Below are 8,084 nucleotides of genomic sequence, written 5' to 3'. Positions count from 1 at the left end.
AGAATGTTGATTATCGGTATTGTGTTTTGGTCAATCTATCACTCCTAAGATTTTTGTTAGTGTTTGAATCGATGCCATGCCATGTTTCCCGTGAATCAAGATTGGATGCGACGGTAGCATCATCGCCGTTTGACATAGAAAGTCTCTGGTGAATCAAGGTTATATGGTAGCATCATTAGTTTCAATATAGTAGCAGAAAATATCAGCACACTTTTATGTAAACGTGCTCTAATTTAAATGGGACTGGACATTAGCAGCACAACAACAAAAAGAAGTTGACAGTCCCCTCTCTCAGGAGCACTCTCGTGAGCTCATCTTGATGGATACATGGACAGTGCCTTCAGGTTTTCGCCGGAACCGAGACACCGCATTTCCTGTGATCATGTGTGTGGATTTTGGATGTCCAACTGCACCTGCTTCCCCAACCTAAAAGTTTGAACCGAAACGCCTCAAGTGTCGAAAGAACTCCTGGTGCATGTTTCTTATCAACATTCTCAGTTATCAGAAAAGAAAGATAAATTTGTTTATATGTTTTTATTCTAGAGCACTCCATCTAGTATTCATGCATCTGACCAAATAAATCTTTGATGGCAATTTTTATGATGAAATATGTTTATTATTTTTCGAGATGTGTTTTTTAAGTGTCGAAATCTATTCGTGTTGTCTCATTAAATGTTGAAATCTACGTTAATGTTGAAGTGTCTTATTGATGGTTGAAATCTTTTAAAAAGTTTAAATCTCTCATTAAGTATCGAAGTATATTTTTATTCCTGAGATATCTTATTTAGTGCTGAAATGTGCTTTTATATTGTTGAAATGTCCTAATAAGTGTTGATATCTCATTTAGTGTTTTTTAAGTGTTGAAATGTCTCTTCTATAAATGTCTTATTAAGTGTCGAAACTTTTTTATTGTGGAAATGTCTTCTTGAGTGCTGAAATCTATTCTTAATAACGAAATCTCTTATCAAGTGTTGAAATCTACTTTATTGTTGGCATGTCTTATTTAGAACTGAAATATGTTTTTTATTGCTCGGATGTCTTATTAATTGCTGCAATATGATTTTATGGGCCAATTAATAGGTACTATTTTATTGCTTGATCTTTTCTGCACCGGATCTCCCTTCTCTCTATATACAAGCCATGTGTTGATAGAGCAAGCATGCATATCTTGTACCTAGCATTTTCAAACTACATTGGCAGAGGATGGACAAGCACACGATTCGCATCTACGCTCTAGGCGCTACTGTCTCTCCATCCCCTATGCTCCACACCTACTGCACAATGTATGCACTTCCACAGAGAGTTGTCAGTTCTTTCTCACCTTTCATTGCCTGCTGCTTGTTTGGTAATCAGTCCAAAATGATCAGTTACCATATCAATGGCTAATTCTTTCACACCTAATTCATTTGTTGTTCCATATATAGGTCGGATCATCGGCGAAGAAGACGTGGATGAAGAGACGATCAATTTACCATATGGGCTTTGTGTCAACAATAGACTGTGCAAAGATGGATGGGTCTGCTTGTTTTGTCTCCTCAATCAAGAGTGCTACCCGTCCATGGTTGCATGCAAGAAAGATTGTCTGAAACCCTCTGCTACTGACATGGTGTCCATGACAATGACCCAATCTCATTTACCCGCCCCCTCTCCCGCATCTTCATTAGGTTCAATTTGAATTACCTATATTTTTCCCGGGACCCAATGTATATTGTGTGAAAAAATAATTTGGAATAGAAGTATCTACATTAGTTGTGTTGGGGAACGTAGTAATTTCAAAAATTTCCTACACACATGCAAGATCATGGTGATGCATAGCAACGAGAGGGGGGAGTGTGTCCACGTACCCTCGTAGACCGAAAGCGGAAGCGTTAGCACAACGCGGTTGATGTAGTCGTACGTCTTCACGATCCGACCGATCAAGTACCGAACGCACGACACCTCCGAGTTCTGCACACGTTCAACTCGATGACGTCCCTCGAACTCCGATCCAGCCGAGTGTTGAGGGAGAGTTTTGTAAGCACGACGACGTGGTGACGATGATGATGTTCTACCGACGCAGGGCTTCGCCTAAGCACCGCTACGATATGATCGAGGTGGATTATGGTGGAGGGGGGCACCGCACACGGCTAAGAGATCAAGAGATCAATTGTTGTGTCTATGGGGTGCACCCTGGCCACGTATATGAAGGAGTAGAGGAGGGGAGGGGCCGGCCCTCTCTATGGCGCGCCCTAGGAAAGTCCTACTCCAACCGGGAGTAGGATTCCCCCTTTCCTAGTAGAACTAGGAGCCCTTCCAAGTAGTAGGAGTAGGAGAGAAGGAAAGGGAAAAGAGAAGAGAAGGAAGGAGGGCGCGCAGCCCTTCCCCCTAGTCCAATTCGGACTAGGCCTTGGGGGGCGCGCGGCCTGCCTCTCTCTCTTTCCCCTAAAGCCCAACAAGGCCCATATACTCTCCGGCAAATTTCCGTAACTCCCCGGTACTCCGATAAATACTCGAATCACTCGGAACCTTTCCGATGTCCGAATATAGTCGTCCAATATATCGATCTTTACATCTCGACCATTTCGAGACTCCTCGTCATATCCCCGATCTCATCTGAGACTCCGAACTATCTTCGGTACATCAAAACACATAAACTCATAATATAACCGTCATCAAACTTTAAGCGTGCAGACCCTACGGGTTCGAGAACTATGTAGACATGACCGAGACACGTCTCCGGTCAATAACCAATAGCGGAACCTGGATGCTCATATTGGCTACTACAAATTCTACGTAGATCTTTATCGGTCAAACCGCATGACAACATACGTTGTTCCCTTTGTCATCGGTATGTTACTTGCCCGAGATTCGATCGTCGGTATCTCAATACCTAGTTCAATCTCGTTACTGGCAAGTCTCTTTACTCGTTCCGTAATACATCATCCCGCAACTAACTCATTAGTTGCAATTCTTGCAAGGCTTATAGTGATGTGCATTACCGAGTGGGCCTAGAGATACCCCTCCGACAATCGGAGTGACAAATCCTAATCTCGGAATACGCCAACCCAACAAGTACCTTCGGAGACACCTGTAGAGCACCTTTATAATCACCCAGTTACTTTGTGATGTTTGGTGGCACACAAAGTGTTCCTCCGGTAAATGGGAGTTGCATAATCTCATAGTCATAGGAACATGTATAAGTCATGAAGAAAGCAATAGCAACAAACTAAACGATCATGTGCTAAGCTAATGGAATGGGTCAAGTCAATCACATCATTCTCCTAATGATGTGATCCCGTTAATCAAATGACAACTCATGTCTATGGCTAGGAAACATAACCATCTTTGATCAACGAGCTAGTCAAGTAGAGGCATACTAGTGACACTTTGTTTGTCTATGTATTCACACATGTATTATGTTTCCGGTTAATACAATTCTAGCATGAATAATAAACATTTATCATGATATAAGGAAATAAATAATAACTTTATTATTGCCTCTAGGGCATATTTCCTTCAGTCTCCCACTTGCACTAGAGTCAATAATCTAGTTCACATCGCCATGTGATTTAGCACCAATAGTTCACATCACCATGTGATTAACACCCATAGTTCACATCGTCATGTGACTAACATCCAAAGGGTTTACTAGAGTCAACAATCTAGTTCACATCGCTATGTGATTAACACCCAAAGAGTACTAAGGTGTGATCATGTTTTGCTTGTGAGAGAAGTTTAGTCAACGGGTCTGCCACATTCAGATCCTTAAGTATTTTGCAAATTTCTATGTCAACGATGCTCTGCACGGAGCTACTCTAGCTAATTGCTCCCACTTTCAATATGTATCCAGATTGAGATTTAGAGTCATCTGGATCAGTGTCAAAATTTGCATCGACGTAACCCTTTACTGTTGGGGAACGTAGTAATTTCAAAAAAAAATCCTACGCACACGCAAGATCATGGTGATGCATAGCAACGAGAGGGGAGAGTGTTGTCTACGTACCCACACAGACCGACTGCGGAAGCGTTGACGCAACGTAGAGGAAGTAGTCGTACGTCTTCCCGATCCGACCGATCCAAGCACCGTTACTCCGGCACCTCCGAGTTCTTAGCACACGTACAGCTCGATGACGATCCCCGGGCTCCGATCCAGCAAAGCGTCGGGGAGGAGTTCCGTCAGCACGACGGCGTGGTGACGATCTTGATATTCTATCGACGCACGGCTTCGCCTAAGCACTACAACGATATGACCGAGCTGGAATATGGTGGCAGGGGGCACCGCACACGGCTAAGGAACGATCACGTGGATCAACTTGTGTGTCTAGAGGTGCCCCCTGCCTCCGTATATAAAGGAGCCAAGGGGGAGGGGGCCGCCGGCCAGGAGGAGGGCGCAGGAGGAGTCCTACTCCTACCGGGAGTAGGACTCCCCCCCCCCCAATCCTAGTTGGACTAGGATTCCCCGAGGGGGAAAGAGAGAGAGGGGGGCCGGCCACCTCTCCTAGTCCTAATAGGACTAGGGGAGGGGGGGAGGCACGCGGCCATCTTGGGCTGCCCCTTTCTCCTTTCCACTAAAGCCCATTAAGGCCCATATGGCTCCCGGGGGGTTCCGGTAACCTCCCGGTACTCCGGTAAAATCCCGATTTCACCCGGAACACTTCCGATGTCCAAATATAGGCTTCCAATATATCAATCTTTATGTCTCGGCCATTTCGAGACTCCTCGTCATGTCCGTGATCACATCCGGGACACCAAACTAACTTCGGTACATCAAAATGCATAAACTCATAATAACTGTCATCGTAACGTTAAGCGTGCGGACCCTACGGTTCGAGAACAATGTAGACATGACTGAGACACATCTCCGGTCAATAACCAATAGCGGGACCTGGATGCCCATATTGGTTCCTACATATTCAACGAAGATCTTTATCGGTCAGACCCCATAAAACATACGTTGTTCCCTTTGTCATCGGTATGTTACTTGCCCGAGATTCGATCGTCGGTATCCAATACCTAGTTCAATCTCGTTACCGGCAAGTCTCTTTACTCGTTCCGTAATACATCATCCCGCAACTAACTCATTAGTTGCAATGCTTGCAAGGCTTATGTGATGTGCATTACCGAGAGGGCCCAGAGATACCTCTCCGACAATCGGAGTGACAAATCCTATTCTTGAAATACGCCAACCCAACATCTACCATTGGAGACACCTGTAGAGCTCCTTTATAATCACCCAGTTACATTGTGACGTTTGGTAGCACACAAAGTATTCCTCCGGCAAACGGGAGTTGCATAATCTCATAGTCATAGGAACATGTATAAGTCATGAAGAAAGCAATAGCAACATACTAAACGATCGGGTGCTAAGCTAATGGAATGGGTCATGTCAATCAGATCATTCAACTAATGATGTGACCTCGTTAATCAAATAACAACACTTTGTTCATGGTTAGGAAACATAACCATCTTTGATTAACGAGCTAGTCAAGTAGAGGCATACTAGTGACACTAAGTTTGTCTATGTATTCACACATGTATTATGTTTCTGGTTAATACAATTCTAGCATGAATAATATACATTTATCATGATATAAGGAAAAAATAATAACTTTATTATTGCCTCTAGGGCATATTTCCTTCAGTCTCCCACTTGCACTAGAGTCAATAATCTAGATTATACTGTAATGGTTCTAACACCCATGGAGCCTTGGTGCTGATCATGTTTTGCTCATGGAAGAGGCTTAGTCAACGGGTCTGCAACATTCAGATCCGTATGTATCTTGCAAATCTCTATGTCTCCCACCTGGACTTGATCCCGGATGGAATTGAAGCGTCTCTTGATGTGCTTGGTTCTCTTGTGAAATCTGGATTCCTTCGCCAAGGCAATTGCACCAGTATTGTCACAAAAGATTTTCATTGGACCCGATGCACTATGTACGACACCTAGATCGTATATGAACTCCTTCATCCAGACTCCTTCATTTGCTGCTTCCGAAGCAGCTATGTATTCCTCTTCACACGTAGATCCCGCCACGATGCTTTGTTTAGAACTGCACCAACTGACAGCTCCACCGTTTAATGTAAACACGTATCCGGTTTGCGATTTAGAATTGTCCGGATCAGTGTCAAAGCTTGCATCAACGTAACCTCTTACGGTGAGCTCTTTGTCACCTCCATATACGAGAAACATATCCTTAGTCCTTTTCAGGTACTTCAGGATGTTCTTGACCGCTGTCCAGTGATCCACTCCTGGATTACTTTGGTACCTCCCTGCTAAGCTTATAGCAAGGCACACATCAGGTCTGGTACACGGCATTGCATACATGATAGAGCCTATTGCTGAAGCATAGGGAACATCTTTCATTTTCTCTCTATCTTCTGCAGTGGTCGGGCATTGAGTCTGACTCAACTTCACACCTTGTAACACAGGCAAGAACCCTTTCTTTGCTTGATCCATTTTGAACTTCTTCAAAATCTTGTCAAGGTATGTGCTTTGTGAAAGTCCAATTAAGCGTCTTGATCTATCTCTATAGATATTTATGCCTAATATGTAAGCAGCTTCACCGAGGTCTTTCATTGAAAAACTCTTATTCAGTATCCCTTTATGCTATCCAGAAATTCTATGTCATTTCCAATCAGTAATATGTCATCCACATATAATATCAGAAATGCTACAGAGCTCCCACTCACTTTCTTGTAAATACAGGCTTCTCCGAAAGTCTGTATAAAACCAAATGCTTTGATCACACTATCATAGCGTTTATTCCATCTCCGAGAGGCTTGCACCAGTCCATAAATGGATCGCTGGAGCTTGCATACTTTGTTAGCTCCCTTTGGATCGACAAAACCTTCCGGTTGCATCATATACAACTCTTCTTCCAGAAATCCATTCAGGAATGCAGTTTTGACATCCATCTGCCAAATTTCATAATCATAAAATGCGGCAATCGCTAACATGATTCGGATAGACTTAAGCATTGCTACGGGTGAGAAAGTCTCATCGTAGTCAACCCCTTGAACTTGTCGAAAACCATTTGCGACAAGTCGAGCTTTGTAGACAGTAACATTACCATCAGCGTCAGTCTTCTTCTTGAAGATCCATTTATTCTCAATTGCTTGCCGATCATCGGTCAAGTCAACCAAAGTCCATACTTTGTTCTCATACATGGATCCCATCTCAGATTTCATGGCTTCAAGCCATTTTGCGGAATCTGGGCTCACCATCGCTTCTTCATAGTTCGTAGGTTCATCATGATCTAGCAGCATGATTTCCAGAACAGGATTACCGTACCACTCTGGTGCGGATCTCGCTCTGGTTGATCTACGAGGTTCAGTAGTATCTTGTCCTGAAGTTTCATGATCATCATCATTAGCTTCCTCACTAATTGGTATAGGTGTCGCAGAAACAGTTTTCTGTGATGTACTATTTTCCAATAAGGGAGCAGGTACGGTTACCTCGTCAAGTTCTACTTTCCTCCCACTCACTTCTTTCGAGAGAAACTCCTTCTCTAGAAAGGATCCATTCTTAGCAACAAATGTCTTGCCTTCGGATTTGTGATAGAAGGTGTGCCCAACAGTCTCCTTTGGGTATCCTATGAAGACACATTTCTCCGATTTGGGCTCGAGCTTATCAGGTTGAAGCTTTTTCACATAAGCATCGCAGCCCCAAACTTTAAGAAACGACAACTTTGGTTTCTTGCCAAACCACAGTTCATAAGGCGTCGTCTCAACGGATTTTGATGGTGCCCTATTTAACATGAATGCGGCCGTCTCTAAAGCATATCCCCAAAACGATAGCGGTAAATCAGTAAGAGACATCATAGATTGCACCATATCTAGTAAAGTACGATTACGACGTTCGGACACACCATTACGCTGTGGTGTTCCGGGTGGCATGAGTTGCGAAACTATTCCACAATTTTTCAAATGTACACCAAACTCGTAACTCAAATATTCTCCTCCACGATCAGATCGTAGAAACTTTATTTTCTTGTTACGATGATTTTCAACTTCACTCTGAAATGCTTTGAACTTTTCAAATGTTTCAGACTTGTGTTTCATTAAGTAGATATACCCATATCTGCTTAAGTCATCTGTGAAGGTGA

This window comes from Triticum urartu, chromosome 2 (assembly GCF_003073215.2).
Source record: "Triticum urartu cultivar G1812 chromosome 2, Tu2.1, whole genome shotgun sequence".
NCBI lineage: Eukaryota > Viridiplantae > Streptophyta > Magnoliopsida > Poales > Poaceae > Triticum > Triticum urartu.
Note: the sequence above shows the minus strand (reverse complement) of the source record.